At 42.4% G+C, this 18,221-nt stretch overlaps 1 protein-coding gene across 2 annotated transcripts in view; it reads right to left on the minus strand.

Annotated features, from left to right (window-relative positions):
• nek6 (NIMA-related kinase 6) overlaps positions 1-18,221 on the minus strand; it is an 88,573-nt gene that overhangs the window by 49,518 nt on the left and 20,834 nt on the right. The window lies entirely within an intron of this gene.

Here is an 18,221-nt window from a genome sequence, read left to right on the forward strand (position 1 = left end):
ATCACTGGGTTTGTATGTGTATATTTATGTATGTGTACGCATATGTATGCGTATATATATGTATATATATTAAATATAGTAATAATGCACATATATATATACCTTTGGACCCATGCCTGTCGACCATAAAATACGTAATTTTTCGCGACTCTGAAAGCGTCTGCAAAATTTGGTGAGTTTTCGAGCATTTTAAGGCCTCCAAAAAGGCAATTTATTTACGGCAAGAATAATAATAATAATAATTAAAGCTGCAAGCAGCGATGAACGGGCCCTCGCACTCACGGCCATCGTCCCCCATAAGCATATGAGAAATGAGACCAGCCACGACTCTCTTTGTCAAACCATCCAAAAGTTGTGGCAGAAAATAGGGACAACCAATTAGAAGAAGGGGCGGGGCTAATTTGCCGTAATTATGGTCAAGGACTCAAAATTGAGTCTGATGACACCACCCACGACTCTCTATGTCAAACGATTCAAAAGTTATAGTAGAAAATAGGGACAACCAATCAGAGGAAGGGGCGGGGCTAATTCAGGCCAATGAAGCTCAAGGACTCAATACCGATTGAGGTGACACCACACACGACTCTATGTCAAACCATTCAAAAGTTATAGCAGAAAATAGGGACAACCAATCAGAAGAAGGGGCGGGGCTGATTTTCACCAACTATGGTCAAGGACTCAATACCGAATCTGATGACACCACCCACGACTCTTTATGTCAAACCATTCAAAAGTTATGGCAGAGAAAAGTATTCTAGGCGGCGCTGTTGAGCCATTAGGCCACGCCCATTAATGCAAAGCATGAAGTATTAAATGTATTGATTTCTTCTCGCTTGTAGCACAGATGCAGTGAAAGACAGACTTGTATGTACTCCATATATAAAGTTGTTTAATTTCTCATATCTATCTCTCAATTAAATATCATCAGAAGTATGAATCTTTACAACAATACAAGGCAGTGCGCTTGCTGCAGCTATGAAAAAACTATCATAGTTGGTCTTACACATACCTTCATTGTACATATGCAGCTATAGACATATACTACAGCAAGACACCATCATTATCCACTGAACATTCCACACACCCCTCCTTGTCTTTCCTTTATCAGTTATTAATTATAAATATTTCATAACCATCATTGTTCTGCATTGTTCTTGTCATATGTTGTGCTGGTCTGTCCCTTTTTTTTTCTCTTTTGTACATGTTTGCAAGCCAGAGCTTGGGGAGCTGCGTTCTGGCCTGCAGGCCAACCCCCCAGTCATCATATTGCTGCTTCCACCTGCCTGCAATCCCCCACCCCTCTTTTGTCATCCTGGAGCTGCTTCCACATTTCCACATGCCTGCTGTGTGGATATCTGCTGTGTGCTGTTGACGATCTCTAGAGACAACATCTGTTGTATTAGACGCTATACAAATAAAAACGAATTGAAAAGAAAAAATAACCTCTGTATAAATGTGCGTATTTGTCAATAAGGAACAATTTATCAAATCAGTTGTATGCAAATATTTAAACTCTTTATTAAGGAAAACAACCAAAACAATGCTAATAAAATTAAAACAAATAGGAATATTATCAGTTTTAATGACTATTATTGTACATCACAGCTAATTCTAAAATAAATTGATTCAATTCGATTATATACAGGAATTACAGGCTATGATAATAATAGAAAAGAAAGAAAAATGACTCAAACAAAAAAAAAGAAGGTGCGCGCAATGTCTGTCTGTCAACTAAGCTTAGCATGGTGATGAGAAGAGAGTGATACCAGTGAGTGAGACAGGCAAGACAGCGACAACCAATGCAAGTGGGATGTCAGCAGTGTGGACATATTTCAAAACACAGACAACAACTTCTGAGCAAGTGGTTTGTTGAGCAGATATTGGAATTAATCTCAGATATTTGCATGAGGTCACTCTCACTCTCAAATAAATAAATAAATAAATATATATAAATAAATACAACAACACACCCCTCTCCTCTTAAAATAAATTAAAATGAACAATCAGACTTATTTCCTTATACAATTTATACAAAAACCATATGTCTTTGTAAAAGAGCATAATAAAAGGCTTTCAGCATAAATGTACGTATTTTTAACGTGTGACAGCGTCCTGTATCATAACTAAATCTCTGCCGTTTGTAACAAACCAAACCGTGTGAAAATCGGTTAAAAATTCGGGTAATTATGGATGATTGTGATTGCATAAGAGCCTGTCCAACATGGCGGGTGCATCGATGCCTGCATAGACATATATACACAGACGCCGCATCGAATGCTGCCGCCCACTGAAGTGACGTGCCTATAGGTCCGCCATCTTGGTACAGACCACTCGCCGCGGCAATGCATTACATCTATGGAGGAGTGGCGTTTCTACACACACAAAAGTGATCATAAATTATGTCGTGAAGCTAATTTCACATGATTTGTTTGTCAAACGTCACACATTACAGACAGACATAGATAAAACAAAAAGAAAAGAAAGAAAAGAACCCAGAAAACGTTCAATGTTCAGGTCTTTATTTACTATACAAGTATTTACTATATAATTGTTTCTATTGCCATTACTATTATTATTAATATTATATTATATTAACATATATTATATATACATATATATTATATATTATATTATATAGTAACATTATATTAACATTGAATTATTATTGTTACTATTGCTATTACATTCTATTATTGTTATATCACTATCATCATTAGATGATTATAATAAATATAATGTATACTATCATATATATATAAGTCTATATATATATATATACATCTCTATCTATCTATCTATCTATCTATCTATCTATATATCTATCTATCTATCTATCTATCTATCTATCTATCTATCTATCTATCTATCTATCTATCTATCTATCTATCTATCTATCTATCTATCTATCTATCTATCTATCTATCTATCTATCTATCTATCTATCTATCTAGATCAAGATGGCGGACCTATAGGCACCATGGATCTATTATAAAACTGGATGGGAAATTGAAAATGGCCGCCCATTCATTTCAATGCATTTTGCTCAGCCAGCGCATACGCCGAAAAAATCTCTGACTTCCGGGTTTACTTCCGCATTATGCGGCCCATAGAGCATGCGCAGTTGAGTCACCTCCCATGATGCTCTGGGGCCTCCCATCATGCCCATGCTCCCATCATGACACGGCTGTGACGTCAGCCGTGACGTCACGCCCAGAAAGAGACTTTTCTTTGACTTTTCTGGCCGTTATAAAACATTTTTGACGGATATAAAGTCCATGACTTAAAAATATAGAATACAAAGATTAGTAATTGCCGGTGATTACAGCTGGAGGTGTCCTGTGAACAGTTTTAGAGGCTTCTCTTTTACTATTGCGGTCTATGGGAAAAAAGCTTTCTGGGCCACATGGGATTTTTTGTTGCAGTACCGCGGCTGGCCACTGGAAAAAAACGGCTTGGCTTCTGAGTGCCAGACCCGGGGGCTGATAGGCACGCCCGGCCACAGTGGATGCGGCGTCTATGTATATATGTCTATGGATGCCTGTGCCTTATCCAAGATGGCGGCCGCGAACGTCAGCTCCAATGCCCCAGCCCCCCCGCGGGAGGTGCGCGCGCATAACAACAAGAAAATCGGGACCACCAATCAGAAGAAGGGGCGGGGCTAATTAAGGTCAAAGAAGCTCAAGGACTCATTACAGAATCCCATGACACCACCCACGACTCTCTATGTCAAAACATTCAAATGTTATAGCAGGAAATAGGGACAACCAATCAGAAGAAGGGGCGGGGCTCATTTTCGCCAATTATGGTCAAGGACTCAATACCTAGTCCCATGACACCACCCACGACTCTTTATGTCAAACCTTTCAAACGTTATGGCAGAGAAAAGTATTCTAGTGGGCGCTGTTGAGCCGTTAGGCCACGCCCATTAATGCAAACCATGAAATATCAAATTTATCGACAGGCCTGGCCTTTCTTTAAGTTGCGACATGATACAGGTGTGTACCGATTTTTGTTCATGTATGTCAAACCGTATTATGGGGCTTGAGGCGCAAAGTTTTTTCTGTCTGAACCAATCAGATGAAGGGTGGGCGCGCTTTTTGCCGTCTAGCGTCGCCACGGTAAAACTTTTGAAAGAGAAAAGTAATGCGTGGTGTCGGAGCATGGAGACGCACGTTTTGATGTATAACACACCTGGGTGCACGTTACGGTTCGGGCCGTATTAATGACCGAAGAAATGGCATAAATTGCGCCAAAATTACACGATTAATTCAAAATGTTCAAAATGGCCGACTTCCTGTTCGGTTTCGGCCATGGCGCCAAGAGACTTTTCTTTAAGTTGTGACATGATACAGGTGTGTACCGATTTTGGTGCATGTACGTCAAACCGTATTGTGGGGCTTGAGGCACAACGTTTTCTAGGGGGCGCTGTTGAGCCATTAGGTCCCGCCCATTAATGCAAACCATTAAATATCACATTTTTCACCAGGCCTGGCTCAGTGTTTCGAGAGGAAGTAGTAAAACGTTTTTACTTTTAAGTTTAACAGCACACTGGTTGGATGAAAGCTTCGTGCCACACAGTGCAATTCTAAACACAACCTTTATCTTATTTCTAAAGATAAAGGAAGCTCTGAAAACCTTAACAAACCATGGTTTACTATAGAACTTAGGAAATCTGCTTTAAAGAAAAACAAGCTTAATAAAAGGCATTTACAAAGTCCTAGTCCTTTAAATTGTGCTACATACAAAAATTATAGGAATAAATACAACCATCTTATTAGAAATAAATAAATGATCTATGGAAAATATTGAAAGAATTACTCAACAAGAAAAAAAATCATCTATTCCAGCCCAGTCTACATTTCAGGATGGCGCGTAAGATAACAGAGCATACACAAATTGCTAATAAATTCAATGATTTCTTTATAAATGTGGGTCCACGTCTTGCAAAACATCTTAAAAATGTTCATGGTTCTCCTTCTAACTATAAATGAAGGTTATCCCTCATGTGACGTCACATCCGCCGCCCAGCGCGGGAAATTCGGAGTCCGAATTGCAGCACATTTTGCAGCACACAGCCTGTTCAAGGCAACGGAGAGATACACTAGAGGGCTCATTCGTTTTGGTTTGGAACGCTTCATCTGACATTATTACTAGAAAACTTAAAACGTTTACGAATTTTTATCATAAATCCTGCCTCAATCCTGCCTCATGCTCCTTTAAAGGGGACCTATTATGAAAAACATAGGAACATATAATGACATAGTTATGCTGATTCTTTAATAAAATGTCTTTAAATTTGTCTCAAATCTTAACTGTCTGCTGTTTCTCATCATTTGGGGCGACCACCCGTCATGTGGGGTAACCAACGCATGGCAATTTGGTACCAAATTCAATCATTGGTATAGTATGCATAAGTGGATACTACTTGTACACATTTTAAATCAGTTTTATGAATTGTAGAGAAAAAAATATATATATGTGATGGCTTTATGAGGGTGACACTTCCATTATAGATAAAATGTATTTAAAAATGGTTTTCAAAAATGAAAGGACACATGAGTATATCTTTCTTGAACAGTTAATTTAATTACTGATACTTATTAAAACATAAATTTTGTTAAGGAAATCTATTAATATTGAGATAAATAAGGGTCGCCCCAACTGACTTTTTTAAGGTTGCTGCCCTATTAATGTAGGTTTAAAAACACTAAAATACCTTTGTTTTAAGTTTTCACATATATGCACACTACTGCCCGGAGTGAGGCTCATGTTAGAATTCCGACCAGGCCCTGAATGCATCTCGTCCTTCTCCACCGCGCTGCGCGTGTGAAAACACCGGGGAGGTGTCAGGTTTCTCCCAGCAAGAGCACGTGTGAGTGACGTCATCACGCTGCGCACGCAACAACGTTCCCCCCGCTGCCCCACTCCCCCGCTCCCCCCTCCCCTTCGCTCTGCTGCAGGAGCTGGAGCCGGCTGAGACAGCTGCTTTATAACCATGGATTTAAATAAATATTAATTAAAATTCACGTATGATACTTAGCTTTATGAAGTTCACAGGATATTTTCACATTACAGTAAACAATATATTTACGAAGTCTGATGGCTAATTGGACATTTTATGGCAAAGTAATAGCTTTTTACGTTATTAGTTAATATTTTTAATTTTTAGAGTGACAAAGTTCTCCAAAAACAATATTTTCCAGTGTATGATTTTTTAGTCCTGTTGTAAGCTATCTGAAACTGCCATTTAATTTTCCTTACACAAAATCTCTGATTTTTAATTAATATTTTTCCAGAAATACAGAGTGACATAAAAATGCCAATTCCTTTCAAGTAATGACCACGATACGCGACACGGTCAATAAGGAACCTACTGACAATAATATGTGTCGATTGCATTAAGATTGGATGAACAAAACAGCAATTACAGCACATAATTTGATGAAAAATGTATACCTGACCAAAAGGTGGCGCTATGGAGTTCATCCAAGATTGTCATATCCACTTGTTCAGAATGGAAGCCTGATTACATGTATTGATTTTGGGTCAATTTGGACCAATTATGTTTAAGTTACAACAACTTTTATGTTCATGGCGAGACACCGAAATTTGACAACCTCTATAAACGCCCTTTGATAAAAATGTACAGTTTTCTCTGTCAGTCATCGTCAATGTCTTACCTATTATCTGACCAACTTTGAAATCAATAAACTGATCTCGCTTGGAGCACAGATGCATACTAGAAGACATGACAATTCCTGGTGCCAACAGGTGGCGCTACAACCGATCCTAAATATTCCACCATAGATGTCTTCAGGCTCAGTCTACAATCATGCACATACGTTTTCAACCACATCAAATCATGTATTGCTGAATTACAGCCAATTGATTTTTGATGGCGAGGCTTAAAAATGACCTCAAACTTCGCCGATTCACTACGGTCAAGCCCTCTGGTAAAAACTTAAAAGCTTCGCAATTTAGCGTCGACCATGTGTCTAGATTGTACAAATCAAGTTGTGAGCCAATCCGATAAAATCTCTAGGAGGAGTTCGTTAAAGTACGAGGCCTGGAAATGATCATAATTCATCAAAAATGACATTTTCTGTTCAAAATGCCGGACCTCCTGTGTAACTTAGAGCAGTGATTCTTAACCATAGGGCCGCGGCCCACACTTGGGCCGCGAGCGCCATCTAGTGGGCCGCGAAAAAAAATCAGTTTTGTACATGTGGGCCGCGGGGGCCGCGGGACTGCATAGTCTCCCGACCAAATGAGGAGAAGAAGACCCTCAGCTAGTTGTACGTGTAATAGTAAGAGAAATGGTGTGTATTTATAGTGAAAATCCTTCATTTTGCACAGAGTACGTTTAGATCCGCCAGGATCAGGGATCGATTACTTGGGTCTGCGCCCAGAGCGAGCGAGCGCGGCGTGTTCATTCATCCCGACGCGTCCCCGCGGCCGGGGAGGTCGGTGCCGCTCGGGCGGCTCAGTCGTTACTGCTGAAGGATTGTACATGTAGATGTGTGGGCTGGACTGTTGTTCGCGCTCGCAAAAGCATCGGAAAGTGACATAGCTGCAGCGCAGCCAGAGAGCTGCGGGCCCTGCCCGTCTTAGCTGATCAGGCTCGGATGAAATCCGACACGCGCAGTCCTGACAACTTATTAATGTAAATAAAACTTAGTAAGTTACTTAGTAAGTAATTCGCTTGACTCTTACAGAGATGAGAAGCTAAATAAAACTAAATATCGTTCCAGGCTCATCAATGAGCACCTTCTCATGAGAACCTGACACCATCCAGCCCAGATTTAAGTTCTGGCAGGAGAAAGCTCAGTTCTCTCACTGAACGACAGAAAGTGGGGACATATAAGATTATAAGGGGAAGAAAGAAAAACTGCAAAACTGTTCAATTGTTAAGATGTGTTTATATTCATTTATTATAAAAATGTGTTGAGACAATTAACAAAGAAAAGGGGAAATTCAAACTGCTGGTAAAGAAATAAAATAAGATAGCATTTGAAAAATAAAATACAATCTATTTTATTTTTAAGAGAAAAAAATATGTGTAATTGAAGTTACACATGTTAATGGGCAAATACCGGTATGTACTTTTTTAATATAACAGTCAGATGCAGATGTTGATACAACTATGAGGTTACTTGAATATATATATATATATATATATATATATATATATATATATATATATATATATATATATATATATATATATATATATATATTTATTGTGATGTTCTGGACCTTCGCTTGAGTACATTTTCTCTAAATGGACCTCTTAAAGTTGAATACCCCTGCTATACAGTGTTAATATTTAACAGGCCCCGGGCCACTCTGTACTGAAAAAATTGGGCCCCAAGGTCAGAAAGGTTAAGAACCCCTGACTTAGAGCATGGGTCCAAGAGACTTTTTTGTAGGGCTTTGTCTGATATAATAGACACATAAAGGACATTGCTGTAAGTCAAACCATATTATGGGGCTCGTCGAAAAACATAAAATAGGTGGCGCTATAGAGCCCATTCCTTGTCGACCCATGCCTGTCGCCCATAAAATACGTAATTTTACGCGACTCTGGAAGCGTGTGCAAAATTTGGGAAGTTTTCGAGCATTTTAAGGCCTCCAAAAAGGCAATTTATTTACGGCGAGAATAATAATAATAATTAAAGCTGCAAGCAGCGATGAACGGGCCCTCGCACTCACGGCCACCGCCCCCCATAAGCATATCAGAAATGACACCACTCATGACTTCCTATGTTAAACCATTCAAAAGATATAGCAGAAAAAAGGGACAACCAATCAGAAGAAGGGGCGGGGCTAATTCAGGCCAATGAAGGTCAAGGAGTCCATACAGAGTCTGATGACACCACCCACGACTCTCTATGTCAAACCATTCAAAAGTTATAGCAGAAAAATCGGACAACCTATCAGAAGAAGGGGCGGGGCTAATTCAGGCCAATGAAGCTCAAGGACTCAATACAGAGTCAGATGACACCACTCACTACTCTCTATGTCAAAACATTCAAAAGTTATAGCAGGAAATAGGGACAACCAATCACAAGAAGGGGCGGGGCTAATTTTCACCAATTATGGTCAAGGACTCAATACCGAGTCCCATGACACCACCCACGACTCTTTATGTCAAACCATTCAAAAGTTATGGCAGAGAATAATATTCTAGGGGGCGCTGTTGAGCCGTTAGGCCACGCGCATTAATGCAAACCATGAAATATCAAATGTATCGCCAGGCCTGGCTTGCATGCAAAATTTGGTGACTATCAAATATGGACCAATCAGATGAAGGGGGGGGCGCGCCTTTTGGCGTCTAGCGTCGCCACGGTAACACTTTTGAAAGAGAAAAGTAATGCACGTAGTCGCAGGATGGAGACGCACATTTTGACGTATAACACACCTGGGTGCACGTTACGGTTCAGGCCGTATTAATTGCCGAAGGAATGGCATAAATTGCGCCAAAATTACACAATTCAAAATGGCCGACTTCCTGTTCGGTTTCGGCCATGGCTCCAAGAGACTTTTCTTTAAGTTGTGCCATGATACAGGTGTGTAGCGATTTTCGTGCATGTACGTCAAACCGTATTGTGGGGCTTGAGGCACAAAGTATTCCGGGGGGCGCTGTTGAGCCATTAGGCCACGCCCATTAATCCAAACCATGAAATATCAAATTTATCGCCAGGCCTGGCTTGCATGCCAAATTTGGTGCCTTTTGGGGAACTATCAAATATGGACCAATCAGATGAAGGGTGGGTGCGCTTGTTGGCGTCTAGCGTCACCACGGTAACACTTTTGAAAGAGAAAAGTAATGCGTGTAGTCGCAGGATGGAGACGCACATTTTGATGTATAACACACCTGGGTGCACGTTACGGTTCGGGCCGTATTAATTCTCGAAGGAATGGCATATATTGCTCCAAAATTACGTGATTAATTCAGAATGTTCAAAATGGCCGACTTCCTGTTCGGTTTCGGCCATGGCGCCAAGAGACTTTTCTTTAAGTTGCGACATGATACAGGTGTGTACCGATTTTTGTTCATGTACGTCAAACCGTATTATGGGGCTTGAGGCACAAAGTTTTTTCTGTCTGAACCAATCAGATGAAGGGTGGGCGCGCTTTTTGGCGTCTAGCGTTGCCACGGTAACGCTTTTGAAAGAGAAAAGTAATGCGTGGTGTCGGAGGATGGAGACGCACATTTTGATGTATAACACACTTGGGTGCACGTTACGGTTCGGGCCGTATTAACTGCCGAAGGAATGGCATGAATTTCGCCAAAATGACACGATTAATTCAAAATGGCCGACATCCTGTTCGGTTTCGGGCATGACTCCAAGAGACTTTTCTTTAAGTTGTGCCATGATACAGATGTGTACCGATTTTCGTGCATGTACGTCAAACCGTATTGTGGGGCTTGAGGCACAAAGTTTTCCAGGGGGCGCTGTTGAGCCATTTTGCCACGCCCATTAATGCAAACCATTAAATATCAAATTTTTCGCCAGGCCCGACTTGCATGCAAAATTTGGTGACTTTTTGGGCACGTTTAGGGGGGCAAAAAGGCCTTCCTTTCGTCAGAAGAAAGAAAAAAAAATCCTACAGATACAATAGGGCCTTCGCACTGAAGGTGCTCGGGCCCACAATAAACATCACAGATACAATAGGGTCCTCGCACTTTCAGTGCTCGGGCCCTAATAATAATAATAAACATCACAGATACAATAGGGTCCTCGCACTTTCAGTGCTCGGGCCCTAATAAACATCACAGATACAATAGGGTCCCCGCACTTTCAGTGCTCGGGCCCTAATAATAAACATCACAGATACAATAGGGTCCTCGCACTTTCAGTGCTCGGGCCCTAATAAACATCACAGATACAATAGGGTCCTCGCACTTTCAGTGCTCGGGCCCTAATGAATGAATAATATGAAATAAATGAATATAATGAAATGAATAATAATAATAAAATTAAAGCTGCAAGCAGCGATGAACGGGCCCTCGCACTCACGGCCACCGCCCCCCATAAGCATATCAGAAATGACACCACCCACGACTTCCTATGTCAAACCATTCAAAAGTTATAGCAGAAAAAAGGGACAACCAATCAGAAGAAGGGGCGGGGCTAATTCAGGCCAATGAAGGTCAAGGACTCCATACAGAATCTGATGACACCACCCACGACTCTCTATGTCAAACCATTCCAAAGTTATAGCAGAAAATCGGGACAACCAATCAGAAGAAGGGGCGGGGCTAATTAAGGCCAACGAAGCTCAAAGACTCCATACAGAGTCCCATGACACCACCCACAACTTCTTATGTCAAACCATTAAAAAGTTATAACAGAAAAAAGGGACAACCAATCAGAAGAAGGGGCGGGGCTAATTCCGGCCAATGAAGGTCATGGACTCCATAAAGAATCTGATGACACCAGACACGACTCTCTATGTCAAACCATTCCAAAGTTATAGCAGAAAATCGGGACAACCAATCAGAAGAAGGGGCGGGGCTAATTAAGGCCAACGAAGCTCAAAGACTCCATACAGAGTCCCATGACACCACCCACAACTTCTTATGTCAAACCATTAAAAAGTTATAACAGAAAAAAGGGACAACCAATCAGAAGAAGGGGCGGGGCTAATTCCGGCCAATGAAGGTCATGGACTCCATAAAGAATCTGATGACACCAGACACGACTCTCTATGTCAAACCATTCCAAAGTTATAGCAGAAAATCGGGACAACCAATCAGAAGAAGGGGCGGGGCTAATTAAGGCCAACGAAGCTCAAAGACTCCATACAGAGTCCCATGACACCACCCACAACTTCCTATGTCAAACCATTCAAAAGTTATGGCAGAGAAAAGTATTCTAGGGGGCGCTGTTGAGCCGTTAGGCCACGCCCATTAATGCAAACCATGAAATATCAAATTTATCGCCAAGTCTGTCTTGCATGCCAAATTTGGTGACTTTTGGAGAACTATCAAATATGGACCAATCAGATTTCAAAATGGCCGACTTCCTGTTCGGTTTCGGCCATGGCTCCAAGAGACTTTTCTTTAAGTTGTGCCATGATACAGGTGTGTAGCGATTTTCGTGCATGTACGTCAAACCGTATTGTAGGGCTTGAGGCACAAAGTTTTCCGGGGGGCGCTGTTGAGCCATTTTGCCACGCCCATTAATGCAAACCATGAAATATCAAATTTATCGCCAGGCCTGGCTTGCGTGCCAATTTTGGTGCCTTTTGGGGAACTATCAAATATGGACCAATCAGATGAAGGGGGGGCGTGCTTTTTGGCGTCTAGTGTCGCCACGGTAACACTTTTGAAAGAGAAAAGTAATGCGTGTAGTCGCAGGATGGAGTCGCACATTTTGATGTATAACACATCTGGGTTCACGATACGGTTCGGGCCGTATTAAATCTCGAAGGAATGGCATATATTGCTCCAAAATTACGTGATTAATTCAGAATGTTCAAAATGGCCACTTCCTGTACGGTTTCGGCCATGGCGCCAAGAGACTTTTCTTTAAGTTGCGACATGATACAGGTGTGTACCGATTTTCGTTCATGTACGTCACACCGTATTCTGGGGCTTGAGGCGCAAAGTTTTTTCGGTCTGAACCAACCAGATGAAGGGTGGGCGCGCTTTTTGGCGTCTAGCGTCGCCACGGTAACGCTTTTGAAAGAGAAAAGTAATGCGTGTTGTCGCAGGATGAAGACGCACATTTTGATGTATAACACACTTGGGGGCACGTTATGGTTCGGGCCGTATTAACTGCCGAAGGAATGGCATAAATTGCGCCAAAGTGACACGATTAATTCAAAATGGCCGACTTCCTGTTCGGTTTCTCGACATGACGCCCAGAGACTTTTCTTTAAGTTGTCCCATGATACAGGTGTGTACCGATTTTCGTGCATGTACGACAAACCGCATTGTGGGGCTTGAGGCACAAAGTTTTCAAGGGGGCGCTGTTGAGCCATTTTACCACGCCCATTAATGCAAACCCTTAAATATCAAATTTTTCGCCAGGCCTGACTTGCATGCAGAATTTGGTGACTTTTTGGGCACGTTTAGGGGGGCAAAAAGGCCTTCCTTTTGTCAGAACAATAAGAAGAAGAAGAAGAACTAGAAAATTTCTGGAAATTTTGATATGGGCATGCCCTACTGCCCATTCGTCCCCTCTCGCCGCTTTGGTTTAGGGCTGTAGTGTTTGTGTTCGGGGTGGTTCTATGTAAGTTTGAGGTGTTTACGGTTGTATTGCATTCATTCCTGTGCTCCCCATAGTTATTAATGGGGCGCGCTTTTTGGCGTCTAGCGTCGCCACGGTAACGCCTTTGAATGAGAAAAGTAATGCCCATCGTCGCAGGATGGAGACGCATGTAACGATGTATGCCATGCATGGGTGCATGTTCCGGTTCAGGCTACGTTAACGGATAGGTTTTTTTTTTCACCGTGGTACAAAACCCCATCCGAATGAATGGGGCCATTTGGCCTGGATTTTGACATAAAATTTCCTTAAATCCCAGCTTCATGAGATTTGAGTATGTTGAAGTCCACAGTGTGCCGAGTCAGGGGACATTTGTACGATGTCTCTACGATAACCTGTTGCCTAGCAACAAGCGTCCAAAGTCAAATGGAAATAAAAAAGAAAAATGAAAGGTCAATATCGCAAAAATTTTAATAATTGGCATAATGAGCTTGTAGGGTCCGTTAGTGCCAATCGGGCCGAGTGTTTGAAAGTTTGAACGATGTCTCTACGATAAAGTTCGACCGAGCAATAAGCGTCTGAATTTTCGCCTTTTTTTTTGCTTTTTGGCGTCTAGCGTTGCCACGGTAACACTTTTGACTGAGAAAAGTAATGCTCATCGAGGCACGATGGAGACGCATCCAACGATGTATGCCATGCATGGGTGCACGTTCCGGTTCGGGCAGCATTAACAGATTGTTTATTCACATGGTCCCCCATACAAATGCATTGGTTTTTGTTGCCATAGTAACAAGCCCCATAGGATAGAATGGGACAATTTGGCTTCAATATCTCAAAAGCTGTAAACAACAGCGTAATGAGACCTCAGTATGTTGTAGTCCACATCAAGCTGAGTATTTTAACGTTGAATCAAAGTCTCTACGATATCGCGTTGCCGCGCAACAAGCGTCCGAAACTCCGTTAGCGTCAAAATGAGCAACGTGGAATATCTCAAAAACCGTAATAGCTAGCTTGACGAGACTAAAATATGTTGCAGTACAAAGCGTCCCGGGTTTGTCAATGTTGTAATGATGTCTGTACGATAAACCGTTGCCTAGCAACGAACGTCCAAAATAAAAGAGATTTTTTTTTTAAATTGAAAGTTAAATATCGCAAAAACCGTAATAACTAGAATGATGTAGTTGTATGGTCCTTTAAAGACTATCGGGCCGAGTGTTTCAAAGTTTGAACGATGTCTCTACGATAAAGTTCGGCCGAGCAATAAGCGCGGGAATTTTCGCCTTTTTTTTTGCTTTTTGGCAACTAGCGTTGCCACGGTAACCCCTATTACTGAGAAAAGTAATACCCATCGAATCACGATGGAGACGCATCCAACGATGTATGCCATGCATGGGTGCACGTTGCGGTTCGGGCCGTATTAACGGACGAAAAAAAGTGCGGAATAATAAGAATAATAAAAATAATAAGAAAAGGGAAACCTTTCTAGATACTAATTTAACGCCTTCATTTTTCAGGTTTTCTCGGCCGTGTTTCATTTTTTGGGGATTTTTTTTTCCCACAACAGAGCGGGGTCATGCTTTACACCCGCTGGTGCGCAGTGGGACCTTTGTGACTTTAGCATGTTAGCGAAACGCTAGCAACATTGCCTTTTGGGCCATTCTGGACGATTGCAATATGGTCATGCCACTACTTGGCATGCCCATAATTAAAGCTGCTAGCAGCAATGAACGGGCCCTCGCACTCACGGCCACCGCCCCCCATAAGCATATCAGAAATGACACCACCCACGACTTCCTATGTCAAACCTTTCAAAAGTTATAGCAGAAAAAAGGGACAACCAATCAGAAGAAGGGGCGGGGCTAATTCAGGCCAATGAAGGTCAAGGACTCCATACAGAGTCCCATGACACCACCCACGACTTTCTATGTCAAACCATTCAAAAGTTATGGCAGAGAAAAGTATTCTAGGGGGCGCTGTTGAGCCGTTAGCCCACGCCCATTAATGCAAGCCATGAAATATCAAATTTATCACCAGGCCTGGCTTGCATGCAAAATTTGGTGACTTTTGGAGAACTATCAAATATGGACCAATCAGATGAAGGGGGGCGCGCCTTTTGGCGTCTAGCGTCGCCACGGTAACACTTTTGAAAGAGAAAAATAATGCGCGTAGTCGCAGGATGGAGACGCACATTTTGATGTATAACACACCTGGGTGCACGTTACGGTTTGGGCCGTATTAATTGCCGAAGGAATGGCATAAATTGCGCCAAAATTACACAATTAATTCAAAATGGCTGACTTCCTGTTCGGTTGCGGCCATGGCGCCAAGAGACTTTTCTTTTAGTTGCAACATGATACAGGTGTGTACCGATTTTCGTTCATGTACATCAAACCGTATTATGGGGCTTGAGGCGCAAAGTTTTTTCTGTCTGAACCAACCAGATGAAGGGTGGGCGCGCTTTTTGGCGTCTAGCGTCGCCACAGTAACGCTTTTGAAAGAAAAAAGTAATGCGTGTGGTCGCAGGATGGAGACGCACATTTTGATGTATAACACACCTGGGTGCACGTTACGGTTCGGGCTGAATTAACTGCCGAAGGAATGGCATAAATTGCGCCAAAGTGACACGATTAATTCAAAATGGCCGACTTCCTGTTCGGTTTCGGGCATGACGGCAAGAGACTTTTCTTTAAGTTGTCCCATGATACAGGTGTGTACCGATTTTCGTGCATGTACGTCAAACCGTATCGTGGGGCTTGAGGCACAAAGTTTTCAAGGGGGCGCTGTTGAGCCATTTTGCCACGCCCATTAATGCAAACCATTAAATATCAAATTTTTCGCCAGGCCTGGCTTGGGTGCAAAATTTGGTGACTTTTTGGGCACGTTTAGGGGGGCAAAAAGGCCTTCCTTTTGTCAGGAAAATAATAATAATAAAAATTCCTGCAAATACAATAGGGCCTTCGCACTGCAAGTGCTCGGGCCCTAATTAAAGCTGCAAGCAGCGATGAACGGGCCCTCGCACTCACGGCTACCGCCCCCCATAAGCATATCAGAAATGACACCACCCACGACTTCCTATGTTAAACCATTCAAAGTTAAAGCAGAAAAAAGGGACAACCAATCAGAAGAAGGGGCGGGGCTAATTAAGGCCAAAGAAGCTCAAGGACTCAATACAGAGTCAGATGACACCACCCACTACTCTCTATGTCAAAACATTCAAAAGTTATAGCAGGAAATAGGTACAACCAATCAGAAGAAAGGACGGGGCTAATTTTCACCAATTATGGTCAAGGACTCAATACCGAGTCCCAGGACACCACCCACGACTCTTTATGTCAATCCATTCAAAAGTTATGGCAGAGAAAAGTATTCTAGGGGGCGCTGTTGAGCGAGTAGGCCACGTCCATTAATGCAAACCATGAAATATCAAATTTATCGCCAGGCCTGGCTTGCATGCAAAATTTGGTGACTATCAAATATGGAGAACTATCAAATATGGACCAATCAGATGAAGGGGGGGGCGCGCCTTTTGGCGTCTTGCGTCGCCACGGTAACACTTTTGAAAGAGAAAAGTAATGCGCATAGTCGCAGGATGGAGACGCACATTTTGATGTATAACACACCTGGGTGCACGTTACGGTTCGGGCCGTATTAACTGCCGAAGGAATGGCATAAATTGCGCCAAAATTATACAATTAATTCAAAATGGCCGACTACCTGTTCGGTTTCGGGCATGACGCCAAGAGACTTTTCTTTAAGTTGCGCCATGATACAGGTGTGTGCCGATTTTCGTGCATGTACGTCAAACCGTATCGTGGGGCTTGAGGCACAAAGTTTTCTAGGGGGCGCTGTTGAGCCATTTTGCCACGCCCATTAATGTAAACCATGAAATATCAAATTTATCGCCAGGCCTGGCTTGCATGCCAAATTTGGTGCCTTTTGGGGAACTATCAAATATGGACCAATCAGATTAACGGGGGGCACGCTTTTTGGTGTCTAGCGTCGCCACGGTAACGCTTTTGAAAGAGAAAAGTAATGCCCGTAGTCGCAGGATGGAGACGCACATTTTGATGTATAACACATCTGGGTTCACGATACGGTTCGGGCCGTATTAATTCTCGAAGGAATGGCATATATTGCTCCAATATTACGCGATTAATTCAGAATGTTCAAAATGGCCGACTTCCTGTTCGGTTTCGGCCATGGCGCCAAGAGACTTTTCTTTAAGTTGCGACATGATACAGGTGTGTACCGATTTGCGTTTATGTACGTCAAACCGTATTGTGGGGCTTGAGGCGCAAAGTTTTTTCGGTCTGAACCAATCAGATGAAGGGTGGGCGCGCTTTTTGGCGTCTAGCGTCGCCACGGTAACACTTTTGAAAGAGAAAAGTAATGCGTGGTGTCGGAGGATGGAGACGCACATTTTGATGTATAACACACTTGGGTGCACGTTACGGTTCGGGCCGTATTAACTGCCAAAGGAATGGCATAAATTTCGCCAAAATGACACGATTAATTCAAAAATGCTGACATCCTGTTGGGTTTGGGCCATGGCGCCAAGAGACTTTTCTTTAAGTTGTGACATGATACAGGTGTGTACCGATTTTCGTGCATGTACGTCAAACCGTATTGTGGGGCTTGAGGCACAAAGTTTTCCGGGGGGCGCTGTTGAGCCATTTTGCCACGCCCATTAATGCAAACCATTAAATATCAAATTTTTCGCCAGGCCTGTCTTGCGTGCAAAATTTGGTGACTTTTTGGGCACGTTTAGGGGGGCAAAAAGGCCTTCCTTTTGTCAGAAAAATAATAATAACGCGAAGAATTCCTGCAAATACAATAGGGCCTTCGCACTGAAGGTGCTCGGGCCCTAATAATTCCTGCAATTACAATAGGGCCTTCGCACTGCAAGTGCTCGGGCCCTAATAATAACGCGAAGAATTCCTACAGATACAATAGGGCCTTCGCACTGAAGGTGCTCGGGCCCTAATAATAAAAATTCCTGCA

This window comes from Cololabis saira, chromosome 11 (genome assembly GCF_033807715.1).
Source record: "Cololabis saira isolate AMF1-May2022 chromosome 11, fColSai1.1, whole genome shotgun sequence".
NCBI lineage: Eukaryota > Metazoa > Chordata > Actinopteri > Beloniformes > Belonidae > Cololabis > Cololabis saira.